Raw genomic sequence first — 15,000 nt, 5'->3', positions numbered from 1 at the left:
CAAAGCCAACCAAATGGCAATTTAACCGAGGGACATGCATTTCGCAAGGCAACTTGTACAATTACCCGAGGGACATGGCATGCTTGCCAAGGCCGTGGCTTGGCATGCTTGCCAAGGCCGTGGCATGACATGCTGCTGGCCAAGGCCGGGCATGCCATGCTGCTGGACAAGGCCGTGGCAAGGCATGCTGATGGCCGAGGCCGTGGCAAGGCATGCTGATGGCCGAGGCCGTGGCAAGGCATGCTGATGGCCGAGGCCGTGGCAAGGCATGCTGCTGGCCAAGGCGTTGGCATGGCATGCTGCTGCTGACCAAGGCTTGGGCTTGCCATGCTGCCGGCCAAGGCCGCGGCATGGCATGCTGCCGGCCAAGGCCGCGGCATGCCATGTTGCTGGCCAAGGCCGTGGCATGGCATGCTGCTGGCCAAGGCCGTGGCATGACATGCTGGCCAAGGCCGGGGCATGGCAAGCTGCTGGCCAAGGTCGTGGCATGGCACGCTGCTGGCCAAGGCCGGGGCATAGCACGCTGCTGGCCATGGCCGTGGCTTGGCAAGGTTGCCAAGGCCGGGGCATGGCGTGCTGCTGGCCAAGGCTTTGGCATGCCATGTTGCTGGCCAAGGCTGTGGCATGGCATGCTGCTGGCCAAGGCTGTGGCATGGCATGCTGCTGGCCAAGGCCGTGGCATGACATGCTGGCCAAGGCCGGGGCATGGCATGCTGCTGGCCAAGGTCGTGGCATGGCATGCTGCTGGCCAAGGCCGTGGCATGACATGCTTGCCAAGGCCAGGGCATGGCATGCTGCTGGCCAAGGCTTTGGCATGCCATGTTGCTGGCCAAGGCTGTGGCATGGCATGCTGCCCTAGGCCAACGTGCCACCGCCACCGCCGCGGGCCGCCACTCGACGCATCCCGTGCTTGGCTATGTAGTTTCGATGCCACAAGCCAATGCCACAAGCCAAGCGATGGCATGTGCCAAGCGCCCGCCTAGGCATAGGCGTGGCCTGTGGCCTGGCCATGCTGGCCAGCCTTAAGGGAGGTGCCCCCCCCTTATAATAGCCTGTTAAGCCCTTTTCAATCTGGCAGGAGGAAACATCAAGCATGTTCGAGGAGTCATAATGGGGTTTTTTTAAAAAGTAATGGTTTTTTGCCAAAACTTTCAACATGAAAGTTGTATGAAATAATTTAATACACCATAAAAAAAATTATAAAAAAATATTTGGCCACCGGAATATTTTATTTTAATTTATTTCAATTTTAATACTTAAAAAATAATAAAAATTACTAAAAATACTCAAAAAATTCTAGAAAAATTCCAACAATTATAAGATGAGGCACTAGTAATTATAGTAATTTTTTTAATTATTTTTTTATTTTTAATTTATTTTATTATAATTTTTATGAGTAAATAAATAATTAAAAAGCCCGACGAACGTGCAAAAACTCTTAGAGAAACCCAGCAAGCATCGGATAGCTCGAATGCAAATAACAAACGCAACAGGCAACTTCCGAGGGACATACTTTTCCCAACAAGCTTCCACTGGGGAAAGCACTAGCAACGTGTTCGCAAGTCAAAGGCAACCAAACCGGCTATTACCCGAGGGACAAGCATTTCGCAGGGCAACATATACGTAAGTCAAAGCCAAACCAAATGGCAATTACACGAGGGACAGGATTGCTTGCCAAGGGCGTGGCATGCGATGTTCTAGCCCAAGGCCAAGGCACGCCACGCTGCGGGACAAGGCCGTGGCAAGACATGCGGCTGGCCTTGGCCTTGGCATGGCATGCCGCCGGCTTTGGCTGGGCTGCGTTGGCCTTGCCATGGAATGTTGCTGGCTTCGGATGGGCTGCCTCGGCCTTGGCCTTGGCCGTGGCATGGCATGGCATGCTGCTGGCCTTGGCCTTGGCCTTGGCATGGCATGCTGCTGGCTTTGGCTGGGCTGCCTTGGCCGTGGCATGGCATGCTGCTGGCTTTGGCTGGGCTGCCTTGGCCGTGGCATGGCATGCTGCTGGCCTAGGCCTTGGCATGGCATGCTGCTGGCTTTGGCTGGGCTGCCTTGGCCGTGGCATGGCATGCTGCTGGCCTAGGCCTTGGCATGGCATGCTGCTGGCTTTGGCTGGCAGCCTTGGCCGTGGCATGGCATGCTGCTGGCCTTGGCCTTGGCATGGCATGCTGCTGGCTTTGGCTGGCCTGCCTTGGCCGTGGCATGGCATGCTGCTGGCCTTGGCCTTGGCATGGCATGCTGCTGGCTTTGGCTGGCCTGCCTTGGCCGTGGCATGGCATGCTGCTGGCCTAGGCCTTGGCATGGCATGCTGCTGGCTTTGGCTGGCCTGCCTTGGCCGTGGCATGGCATGCTGCTGGCCTAGGCATGGCATGGCATGCTGCTGGCTTTGGCTGGGCTGCCTTGGCCGTGGCATGGCATGCTGCTGGCCTTGGCCTTGATATGGCATGCTGCTGGCTTTGGCTGGGCTGCCTTGGCCGTGGCATGGCATGCTGCTGGCCTAGGCCTTGGCATGGCATGCTGCTGGCTTTGGCTGGGCTGCCTTGGCCTTGGCATGGCATGCTGCTGGCTTTGGCTGGCCTGCCTTGGCCGTGGCATGGCATGCTGCTGGCCTAGGCCATGGCATGGCATGCTGCTGGCTTTGGCTGGGCTGCCTTGGCCGTGGCATGGCATGCTGCTGCCCTTGGCCTTGATATGGCATGCTGCTGGCTTTGGCTGGGCTGCCTTGGCCGTGGCATGGCATGCTGCTGGCCTAGGCCTTGGCATGGCATGCTGCTGGCTTTGGCTGGCCTGCGTTGGCCGTGGCATGGCATGCTGCTGGCCTAGGCCTTCGCATGGCATGCTGCTGGCCTAGGCCTTCGCATGGCATGCTGCTGGCTTTGGCTGGGCTGCCTTGGCCGTGGCATGGCATGCTGCTGGCCTTGGCCTTGGCATGGCATGCTGCTGGCTTTGGCTGGGCTGCCTTGGCCGTGGCATGGCATGCTGGTGGCCTAGGCCTTGGCATGGCATGCTGCTGGCTTTGGCTGGCCTGCCTTGGCCGTGGCATGGCATGCTGCTGGCCTAAGCCTTGGCATGGCATGCTGCTGGCTTTGGTTGGGCTGCCTTGGCCGTGGCATGGCATGCTGCTGGCCTTGGCCTTGGCATGGCATGCTGCTCGCTTTGGCTGGCCTGCCTTGGCCGTGGCATGGCATGCTGCTGGCCTAGGCCTTGGCATGGCATGCTGCTGGCTTTGGCTGGGCTGCCTTGGCCGTGGCATGGCATGCTGCTGGCCTTGGCCTTGGCATGCCATGCTGTTGGCTTTGGCTGGCCTGCCTTGGCCGTGGCATGGCATGCTGCTGGCCTAGGCCTTGGCATGGCATGCTGCTGGCTTTGGCTGGGCTGCCTTGGCCGTGGCATGGCATGCTGCTGGCCTTGGCCTTGGCATGGCATGCTGCTGGCTTTGGCTGGGCTGCCTTGGCCGTGGCATGGCATGCTGCTGGCCTTGGCCTTGGCATGGCATGCTGCTGGCTTTGGCTGGGCTGCCTTGGCCGTGGCATGGCATGCTGCTGGCCTAGGCCTTGGCATGGCATGCTGCTGGCTTTGGCTGGGCTGCCTTGGCCGTGGCATGGCATGCTGCTGGCCTAGGCCTTGGCATGGTATGCTGCTGGCCTAGGCCTTGGCATGGCATGCTGCTGGCTTTGGCTGGCAGCCTTGGCCGTGGCATGGCATGCTGCTGGCCTTGGCCTTGGCATGGCATGCTGCTGGCCTTGGCCTTGGCATGGCATGCTGCTGGCTTTGGCAGGCCTGCCTTGGCCGTGGCATGGCATGCTGCTGGCCTTGGCCTTGGCATGGCATGCTGCTGGCTTTGGCTGGCCTGCCTTGGCCGTGGCATGGCATGCTGCTGGCCTAGGCCTTGGCATGGCATGCTGCTGGCTTTGGCTGGCCTGCCTTGGCCGTGGCATGGCATGCTGCTGGCCTAGGCATGGCATGGCATGCTGCTGGCTTTGGCTGGGCTGCCTTGGCCGTGGCATGGCATGCTGCTGGCCTTGGCCTTGATATGGCATGCTGCTGGCTTTGGCTGGGCTGCCTTGGCCGTGGCATGGCATGCTGCTGGCCTAGGCCTTGGCATGGCATGCTGCTGGCTTTGGCTGGGCTGCCTTGGCCGTGGCATGGCATGCTGCTGGCCTTGGCCTTGGCATGGCATGCTGCTGGCCTTGGCCTTGGCATGGCATGCTGCTGGCTTTGGCTGGCCTGCCTTGGCCGTGGCATGGCATGCTGCTGGCCTAGGCCATGGCATGGCATGCTGCTGGCTTTGGCTGGGCTGCCTTGGCCGTGGCATGGCATGCTGCTGCCCTTGGCCTTGATATGGCATGCTGCTGGCTTTGGCTGGGCTGCCATGGCCGTGGCATGGCATGCTGCTGGCCTAGGCCTTGGCATGGCATGCTGCTGGCTTTGGCTGGCCTGCGTTGGCCGTGGCATGGCATGCTGCTGGCCTAGGCCTTGGCATGGCATGCTGCTGGCTTTGGCTGGGCTGCCTTGGCCGTGGCATGGCATGCTGCTGGCCTTGGCCTTGGCATGGCATGCTGCTGGCTTTGGCTGGGCTGCCTTGGCCGTGGCATGGCATGCTGGTGGCCTAGGCCTTGGCATGGCATGCTGCTGGCTTTGGCTGGCCTGCCTTGGCCGTGGCATGGCATGCTGCTGGCCTAAGCCTTGGCATGGCATGCTGCTGGCTTTGGTTGGGCTGCCTTGGCCGTGGCATGGCATGCTGCTGGCCTAGGCCTTGGCATGGCATGCTGCTCGCTTTGGCTGGCCTGCCTTGGCCGTGGCATGGCATGCTGCTGGCCTAGGCCTTGGCATGGCATGCTGCTGGCTTTGGCTGGGCTGCCTTGGCCGTGGCATGGCATGCTGCTGGCCTTGGCCTTGGCATGCCATGCTGTTGGCTTTGGCTGGCCTGCCTTGGCCGTGGCATGGCATGCTGCTGGCCTAGGCCTTGGCATGGCATGCTGCTGGCTTTGGCTGGGCTGCCTTGGCCGTGGCATGGCATGCTGCTGGCCTTGGCCTTGGCATGGCATGCTGCTGGCTTTGGCTGGGCTGCCTTGGCCGTGGCATGGCATGCTGCTGGCCTTGGCCTTGGCATGGCATGCTGCTGGCTTTGGCTGGGATGCCTTGGCCGTGGCATGGCATGCTGCTGGCCTAGGCCTTGGCATGGCATGCTGCTGGCTTTGGCTGGGCTGCCTTGGCCGTGGCATGGCATGCTGCTGGCCTAGGCCGTGGCATGGCATGCTGCTGGCCTTGGCCTTGGCATGGCATGCTGCTGGCTTTGGCTGGCCTGCCTTGGCCGTGGCATGGCATGCTGCTGGCCTAGGCCTTGGCATGGCATGCTGCTGGCTTTGGCTGGCCTGCCTTGGCCGTGGCATGGCATGCTGCTGGCCTAGGCCTTGGCATGGCATGCTGCTGGCTTTGGCTGGCCTGCCTTGGCCGTGGCATGGCATGCTGCTGGCCTAGGCATGGCATGGCATGCTGCTGGCTTTGGCTGGGCTGCCTTGGCCGTGGCATGGCATGCTGCTGGCCTTGGCCTTGAGATGGCATGCTGCTGGCTTTGGCTGGGCTGCCTTGGCCGTGGCATGGCATGCTGCTGGCCTAGGCCTTGGCATGGCATGCTGCTGGCTTTGGCTGGGCTGCCTTGGCCGTGGCATGGCATGCTGCTGGCCTTGGCCTTGGCATGGCATGCTGCTGGCTTTGGCTGGCCTGCCTTGGCCGTGGCATGGCATGCTGCTGGCCTAGGCCATGGCATGGCATGCTGCTGGCTTTGGCTGGGCTGCCTTGGCCGTGGCATGGCATGCTGCTGCCCTTGGCCTTGATATGGCATGCTGCTGGCTTTGGCTGGGCTGCCATGGCCGTGGCATGGCATGCTGCTGGCCTAGGCCTTGGCATGGCATGCTGCTGGCTTTGGCTGGCCTGCGTTGGCCGTGGCATGGCATGCTGCTGGCCTACGCCTTGGCATGGCATGCTGCTGGCTTTGGCTGGGCTGCCTTGGCCGTGGCATGGCATGCTGCTGGCCTTGGCCTTGGCATGGCATGCTGCTGGCTTTGGCTGGGCTGCCTTGGCCGTGGCATGGCATGCTGGTGGCCTAGGCCTTGGCATGGCATGCTGCTGGCTTTGGCTGGCCTGCCTTGGCCGTGGCATGGCATGCTGCTGGCCTAAGCCTTGGCATGGCATGCTGCTGGCTTTGGTTGGGCTGCCTTGGCCGTGGCATGGCATGCTGCTGGCCTAGGCCTTGGCATGGCATGCTGCTCGCTTTGGCTGGCCTGCCTTGGCCGTGGCATGGCATGCTGCTGGCCTAGGCCTTGGCATGGCATGCTGCTGGCTTTGGCTGGGCTGCCTTGGCCGTGGCATGGCATGCTGCTGGCCTTGGCCTTGGCATGCCATGCTGTTGGCTTTGGCTGGCCTGCCTTGGCCGTGGCATGGCATGCTGCTGGCCTAGGCCTTGGCATGGCATGCTGCTGGCTTTGGCTGGGCTGCCTTGGCCGTGGCATGGCATGCTGCTGGCCTTGGCCTTGGCATGGCATGCTGCTGGCTTTGGCTGGGCTGCCTTGGCCGTGGCATGGCATGCTGCTGGCCTTGGCCTTGGCATGGCATGCTGCTGGCTTTGGCTGGGCTGCCTTGGCCGTGGCATGGCATGCTGCTGGCCTAGGCCTTGGCATGGCATGCTGCTGGCTTTGGCTGGGCTGCCTTGGCCGTGGCATGGCATGCTGCTGGCCTAGGCCGTGGCATGGCATGCTGCTGGCCTTGGCCTTGGCATGGCATGCTGCTGGCTTTGGCTGGCCTGCCTTGGCCGTGGCATGGCATGCTGCTGGCCTAGGCCTTGGCATGGCATGCTGCTGGCTTTGGCTGGCCTGTTTTGGCCGTGGCATGGCATGCTGCTGGCCTAGGCCTTGGCATGGCATGCTGCTGGCTTTGGCTGGCCTGCCTTGGCCGTGGCATGGCATGCTGCTGGCCTAGGCCATGGCATGGCATGCTGCTGGCTTTGGCTGGGCTGCCTTGGCCGTGGCATGGCATGCTGCTGGCCTTGGCCTTGATATGGCATGCTGCTGGCTTTGGCTGGGCTGCCTTGGCCGTGCCATGGCATGCTGCTGGCCTAGGCCTTGGCATGGCATGCTGCTGGCTTTGGCTGGCCTGCCTTGGCCGTGGCATGGCATGCTGCTGGCCTTGGCCTTGGCATGGCATGCTGCTGGCTTTGGCTGGCCTGCCTTGGCCGTGGCATGGCATGCTGCTGGCCTAGGCCATGGCATGGCATGCTGCTGGCTTTGGCTGGGCTGCCTTGGCCGTGGCATGGCATGCTGCTGCCCTTGGCCGTGATATGGCATGCTGCTGGCTTTGGCTGGGCTGCCTTGGCCGTGGCATGGCATGCTGCTGGCCTAGGCCTTGGCATGGCATGTTGCTGGCTTTGGCTGGCCTGCCTTGGCCGTGGCATGGCATGCTGCTGGCCTAGGCCTTGGCATGGCATGCTGCTGGCTTTGGCTGGGCTGCCTTGGCCGTGGCATGGCATGCTGCTGGCCTTGGCCTTGGCATGGCATGCTGCTGGCTTTGGCGGGGCTGCCTTGGCCGTGGCATGGCATGCTGGTGGCCTAGGCCTTGGCATGGCATGCTGCTGGCTTTGGCTGGCCTGCCTTGGCCGTGGCATGGCATGCTGCTGGCCTAGGCCTTGGCATGGCATGCTGCTGGCTTTGGTTGGGCTGCCTTGGCCGTGGCATGGCATGCTGCTGGCCTTGGCCTTGGCATGGCATGCTGCTGGCTTTGGCTGGCCTGCCTTGGCCGTGGCATGGCATGCTGCTGGCCTTGGCCTTGGCATGGCATGCTGCTGGCTTTGGCTGGGCTGCCTTGGCCGTGGCATGGCATGCTGCTGGCCTAGGCCTTGGCATGGCATGCTGCTGGCTTTGGCTGGGCTGCCTTGGCCGTGGCATGGCATGCTGCTGGCCTAGGCCGTGGCATGGCATGCTGCTGGCCTTGGCCTTGGCATGGCATGCTGCTGGCTTTGGCTGGCCTGCCTTGGCCGTGGCATGGCATGCTGCTGGCCTAGGCCTTGGCATGGCATGCTGCTGGCTTTGGGTGGGCTGCCTTGGCCGTGGCATGGCATGCTGCTGGCCTTGGCCTTGGCATGGCATGCTGCTGGCTTTGGCTGGCCTGCCTTGGCCGTGGCATGGCATGCTGCTGGCCTAGGCCTTGGCATGGCATGCTGCTGGCTTTGGCTGGGCTGCCTTGGCCGTGGCATGGCATGCTGCTGGCCTTGGCCTTGGCATGGCATGCTGCTGGCTTTGGCTGGGCTGCCTTGGCCGTGGCATGGCATGCTGCTGGCTTTGGCTTGCCTGCCTTGGCCGTGGCATGGCATGCTGCTGGCCTAGGCCTTGGCATGGCATGCTGCTGGCTTTGGCTGGGCTGCCTTGGCCGTGGCATGGCATGCTGCTGGCCTTGGCCTTGGCATGGCATGCTGCTGGCTTTGGCTGGGCTGCCTTGGCCGTGGCATGGCATGCTGGTGGCCTAGGCCTTGGCATGGCATGCTGCTGGCTTTGGCTGGCCTGCCTTGGCCGTGGCATGGCATGCTGCTGGCCTAGGCCTTGGCATGGCATGCTGCTGGCTTTGGGTGGGCTGCCTTGGCCGTGGCATGGCATGCTGCTGGCCTTGGCCTTGGCATGGCATGCTGCTGGCTTTGGCTGGCCTGCCTTGGCCGTGGCATGGCATGCTGCTGGCCTAGGCCTTGGCATGGCATGCTGCTGGCTTTGGCTGGGCTGCCTTGGCCGTGGCATGGCATGCTGCTGGCCTTGGCCTTGGCATGGCATGCTGCTGGCTTTGGCTGGGCTGCCTTGGCCGTGGCATGGCATGCTGCTGGCCATGGCCTTGGCATGGCATGCTGCTGGCTTTGGCTTGCCTGCCTTGGCCGTGGCATGGCATGCTGCTGGCCTAGGCCTTGGCATGGCATGCTGCTTGCTTTGGCTGGGCTGCCTTGGCCGTGGCATGGCATGCTGCTGGCCTTGGCCTTGGCATGGCATGCTGCTGGCTTTGGCTGGCCTGCCTTGGCCGTGGCATGGCATGCTGCTGGCCTAGGCCTTGGCATGGCATGCTGCTGGCTTTGGCTGGGCTGCCTTGGCCGTGGCATGGCATGCTGCTGGCCTTGGCCTTGGCATGGCATGCTGCTGGCTTTGGCTTGCCTGCCTTGGCCGTGGCATGGCATGCTGCTGGCCTAGGCCTTGGCATGGCATGCTGCTGGCTTTGGCTGGGCTGCCTTGGCCGTGGCATGGCATGCTGCTGGCCTTGGCCTTGGCTTGGCATGCTGCTGGCTTTGGCTGGGCTGCCTTGGCTGCGGTTCTTATCACTAGACGTGCGTTGCGTGCGAAGGCGTGCAAAGGCGTGCGCGACCATGCGCGCAACACGCGCACCGTGGTCAAAAGACCACGCGCGCGGTATTCGCACAGGCCACGCTGCCCACGCCGCGGGCATGCCAGGCCGCCCAGGCCGTGCGCATGCCATGCCGTGCTGCCCAGGCCGGCTGCATGCCAGGCCGCCCAGGCCGTGAGCATGCCATGCCGTGCTGCCCACGCCGCGGGCATGCCAGGCCGGCTGCATGCCAGGCCGCCCAGGCCGTGCGCATGCCATGCCGTGCTGCCCACGCCGCGGGCATGCCAGGCCGGCTGCATGCCAGGCCGCCCAGGCCGTGCGCATGCCATGCCGTGCTGCCCATGCCGCGCGCATGCCAGGCCGCCCACGCCCGCGCGCATGCCACGCCATGCTGCCCAAGGCCGCGCCCAGGCCGCGCAAGGCCGCGCCCAGGCCGCCCAAGGCCGCGCCCAGGCCGCGCAAGGCCGCGCCCAGGCCGCCCAAGGCCGCGCCCAGGCCGCGCAAGGCCGCGCCCAGGCCGCCCAAGGCCGCGCCCAGGCCGCGCAAGGCCGCCCAAGGCCGCGGTCCAGGCCGCCCAAGGCCGCGGCCGAGCCGCCCCAGGCCGCAGCCCAGGCCGCGGTCGAGCCGCAGTGCATGTAACCCAAGGCCGCAGCCCAGGCCGCGCCCAACATGGGGCGTACCTGCCACTGCCTTGCCCTGGGCAAGGGAGGTGCCCCCCCCTTATAATAGCCTGTTAAGCCCTTTTCAATCTGGCAGGAGGAAACATCAAGCATGTTCGAGGAGTCATAATGGGGTTTTTTTAAAAAGTAATGGTTTTTTGCCAAAACTTTCAACATGAAAGTTGTAGGAAATAATTTAATACACCATAAAAAAAATTAAAAAAAATATTTTTTTACAGAAAATATTTTATTTTAATTTATTTCGATATTAATACTTAAAAAATAATAAAAATTAATAAAAATAGTCAAAAAATTATGGAAAAATTCCCATAATTAAAGGATGATTCACTAGTAATTATAGAAATTATTAAATTATTTTTTTCATTTTTTTTATTTTATTTTGATTTTTTTATGCCAAATAAGGGCTTTAAAAATTCGAAAAGCTCCAGAAAAATTGCAAAAAAATAGGGAATGACATTTAAAATTGATTGTAGTGCATTTTTAATTGTGTTGCACGGTTTGGGTAAGATTATAAAAGAATCATGTTCAAAAAGATCGATCGAGGCGGTGGCACGCCATGGCCTTGGCCTTGGCCTTGGCCTTTGCCCGCGGCCTTGGCCTTTGCCCGCGGCCTTGGCCTTTGCCTTGGCCTTGGCCATGCCTTGCACAGGGACTTGGCCTTGCCCACTGCCTTGGCCTTGGCTTTGGCCTTGGCCTTGGCATGGCATGGCATGCTCGCCGAGGCCGTGGCATGCCTTGCTGCTAGCCAAGGCCGTGGCGTGGCATGCTCGCCCAGCCCGTGGCATGCCGTGCTCGCCCAGCCCGTGGCACGCCATGTTGGCCCAAGGCATTGGCATGGCATGCCGGCCAAGGCATGCTGGCCAACGCTGCACAAGGCGGTGCCATGGCATGGCATGCTGACCAAGACCGTGCCATGGCATGCTGGGCGAGGCCGGGGCATGGCATGCTGGCCGAGGCCGTGGCTTGCCATGCCGCCACGGCCGTGGCATGCCGGGCAACGGACCGGCATGGCCCAGCCCGTGGCACGCCATGTTGGCCCAAGGCATTGGCATGGCATGCCGGCCAAGGCATGCTGGCCAACGCTGCGGCACGGCGTGCTGGACAAGGCGGTGCCATGGCATGGCATGCTGACCAAGACAGTGCCATGGCATGCTGGCCGAGGCCGTGGCATGGCATGCTGGCCGAGGCCGTGGCTTGCCATGCCGCCACGGCCGTGGCATGCTGGGCAACGGACCGGCATGGCATGCTGGCCGTGGCGGTGGCACGACATGCTGGCCAAGGCAGTGGCATGGCATGTAGGCCAAGGCTAAGGCATGGCACGCTGTGGCATGGCACGCTGGCCAAGGCAGTCGCAAGGCATGCGGGCCGAGGCCGCGGCACGGCCCGCTGGGCAACGCGGTGGCATGGCATGCTGGGCAACGCCGTGGCAAGGCATGCGGGCCGAGGCCTTGGCATGGCATGCTGGCCGAGGCCGTGGCATGGCATGCGGGCCGAGGCCGTGGCATGGCATGGCATGCGGGCCGAGGCCGTGGCATGGCATGCGGGCCGAGGCCGTGGCGTGGCATGGCATGGCATGTTGGGCAACGCCGTGGCAAGACATGCGGGCCGAGGCCGTGGCATGGCATGTTGGGCAACGCCCTGGCAAGCCATGCGGGCCGAGGCCGTGGCGTGGCATGTTCGCCAAGGCTAAGGCATGGCACGCCGGGCAACGCGGTGCATTGGCATGCTGGGCAGCGCGGTGGCAAGGCATGGGGGCCGAGGCCGTGGCATGGCATGTTGGGCAACGCCGTGGCAAGACATGCGGGCCGAGGCCGTGGCATGGCATGCGGGCCGAGGCCGTGGCACGACATGTTGGCCAAGGCTAAGGCATGGCACGCCGGGCAACGCGGTGGCATGGCATGCTGGGCAACGCGGTGGCAAGGCATGCGGGCCGAGGCCGTGGCATGGCATGTTGGGCAACGCCGTAGAAGGGCATGCGGGCCGAGGCCGTGGCATGGCATGCGGGCCGAGGCCGTGGCATGGCATGTTGGGCGACGCCGTAGCAAGGCATGCGGGCCGAGGCCGTGGCATGTCATGCGGGCCGAGGCCGTGGCATGGCATGCGGGCCGAGGCCGTGGCATGGCATGTTGGCCGAGGCCGTGGCAAGGCATGCGGGCCGAGGCCGTGGCATGGCATGTTTGGCAACGCCGTGGCAAGACATGCGGGCCGTGGCATGGCATGGCATGCGGGCCGAGGCCGTGGCACGACATGTTGGCCAAGGCTAAGGCATGGCACGCCGGGCAACGCGGTGGCATGGCACGCCGGGCAACGCGGTGGCAAGGCATGCGGGCCGGGGCCGTGGCATGGCATGTTGGGCGACGCCGTAGCAAGGCATGCGGTCCGAGGCCGTGGCATGTCATGCGGGCCGAGGCCATGGCATGGCATGCGGGCCGAGGCCGTGGCATGGCATGTTGGGCGACGCCGTAGCAAGGCATGCGGGCCGAGGCCGTGGCATGTCATGCGAGCCGAGGCCGTGGCATGGCATGCGGGCCGAGGCCGTGGCATGGCAAGTTGGGCGACGTCGTGGCAAGGCATGCGGGCCGAGGCCGTGGCATGTCACGCGGGCCGAGGCCGTGGCATGGCATGCGGGCAGAGGCCGTGGCATGGCATGTTGGGCGACGCCGTCGCAAGGCATGCGGGCCGAGGCCGTGGCATGGCATGCGGGCCGAGGCCGTGGCATGGCATGTTGGGCGACGCCGTAGCAAGGCATGCGGGCCGAGGCCGTGGCATGTCATGGCATGTTGGGCGACGCCGTAGCAAGGCATGCGGGCCGAGGCCGTGGCATGGCATGTTTGGCAACGCCGTGGCAAGACATGAGGGCCGTGGCATGGCATGGCATGCGGGCCGAGGCCGTGGCACGACATGTTGGCCAAGGCTAAGGCATGGCACGCCGGGCAACGCGGTGGCATGGCATGCGGGCCGGGGCCGTGGCATGGCATGTTGGCCAACGTCGTAGCAAGGCATGCGGGCCGAGGCCGAGGCCGTGGCACGGCATGCGGGCCGAGGCTGTGGCATGGCATGTTGGGCGACGCCGTAGCAAGGCATGCGGTCCGAGGCCGTGGCATGTCATGCGGGCCGAGGCCGTGGCATGGCATGCGGGCCGAGGCCGTGGCATGGCATGTTGGGCGACGCCGTAGCAAGGCATGCGGGCCGAGGCCGTGCCGTGGCATGCGGGCCGAGGCCGTGGCATGGCATGCGGGCCGAGGCCGTGGCATGGCATGTTGGGCGACGCCGTAGCAAGGCATGCGGTCCGAGGCCGTGGCCTGTCATGCGGGCCGAGGCCGTGGCATGGCATGCGGGCCGAGGCCGTGGCATGGCATGCGGGCCGAGGCCGTGGCATGGCATGTTGGGCGACGCCGTAGCATGGCATGCGGGCCGAGGCCGTGGCATGTCATGCGCGCCGAGGCCGTGGCATGGCATGCGGGCCGAGGCCGTGGCATGGCAAGTTGGGCGACGTCGTGGCAAGGCATGCGGGCCGAGGCCGTGGCATGGCATGCGGGCCGAGGCCGTGGCAAGGCATGTTGGGCGACGCCGTCGCAAGGCATGCGGGCCGAGGCCGTGGCATGTCATGCGGGCCGAGGCCGTGGCATGGCATGCGGGCCGAGGCCGTGGCATGGCATGTTGGGCGACGCCGTAGCAAGGCATGCGGGCCGAGGCCGTGCCGTGGCATGCGGGCCGAGGCCGTGGCATGGCATGTTGGGCGACGCCGTAGCAAGGCATGCGGTCCGAGGCCGTGGCATGTCATGCGGGCCGAGGCCGTGGCATGGCATGCGGGCCGAGGCCGTGGCATGGCATGTTGGGCGACGCCGTAGCAAGGCATGCGGTCCGAGGCCGTGGCATGTCATGCGGGCCGAGGCCGTGGCATGGCATGCGGGCCGAGGCCGTGGCATGGCATGTTGGGCGACGCCGTAGCAAGGCATGCGGGCCGAGGCCGTGCCGTGGCATGCGGGCCGAGGCCGTGGCATGGCATGTTGGGCGACGCCGTAGCAAGGCATGCGGTCCGAGGCCGTGGCATGTCATGCGGGCCGAGGCCGTGGCATGGCATGCGGGCCGAGGCCGTGGCATGGCATGTTGGGCGACGCCGTAGCAAGGCATGCGGGCCGAGGCCGTGGCATGTCATGCGGGCCGAGGCCGTGGCATGGCATGCGGGCCGAGGCCGTGGCATGGCAAGTTGGGCGGCGTCGTGGCAAGGCATGCTGGCCGAGGCCGTGGCATGTCATGCGGGCCGAGGCCGTGGCATGGCATGCGGGCCGAGGCCGTGGCAAGGCATGTTGGGCGACGCCGTAGCAAGGCATGCGGGCCGAGGCCGTGGCATGTCATGCGGGCCGAGGCCGTGGCACGTCATGCGGGCCGAGGCCGTGGCATGGCATGTTTGGCCACGCCGTGGCAAGACATGCGGGCCGTGGCATGGCATGGCATGCGGGCCGAGGCCGTGGCTCGACATGTTGGCCAAGGCTAAGGCATGGCACGCCGGGCAACGCGGTGGCAAGGCATGCTGGGCAACGCGGTGGCAAGGCATGCGGGCCGAGGCCGTGGCATGGCATGTTGGGCAACGCCGCAGCAAGGCATGCGGGCCGAGGCCGTGGCATGGCATGCGGGCCGAGGCCGTGGCATGGCATGCGGGCCGAGGCCGTGGCATGGCATGTTGGGCGACGCCGTAGCAAGGCATGCGGTCCGAGGCCGTGGCATGTCATGCGGGCCGAGGCCGTGGCATGGCATGCGGGCCGAGGCCGTGGCATGGCATGTTGGGCGACGCCGTAGCAAGGCATGCGGGCCGAGGCCGTGGCATGTCATGCGGGCCGAGGCCGTGGCATGGCATGCGGGCCGAGGCCGTGGCATGGCAAGTTGGGCGGCGTCGTGGCAAGGCATGCGGGCCGAGGCCGTGGCATGTCATGCGGGCCGAGGCCGTGGCACG

The sequence above is a fragment of the Camellia sinensis genome, unplaced genomic scaffold (genome assembly GCF_055761805.1).
Source record: "Camellia sinensis isolate YWXY unplaced genomic scaffold, ASM5576180v1 Unanchor4, whole genome shotgun sequence".
NCBI classification, from domain to species: Eukaryota; Viridiplantae; Streptophyta; class Magnoliopsida; order Ericales; family Theaceae; genus Camellia; species Camellia sinensis.
This window is presented reverse-complemented; position numbering follows the sequence as displayed.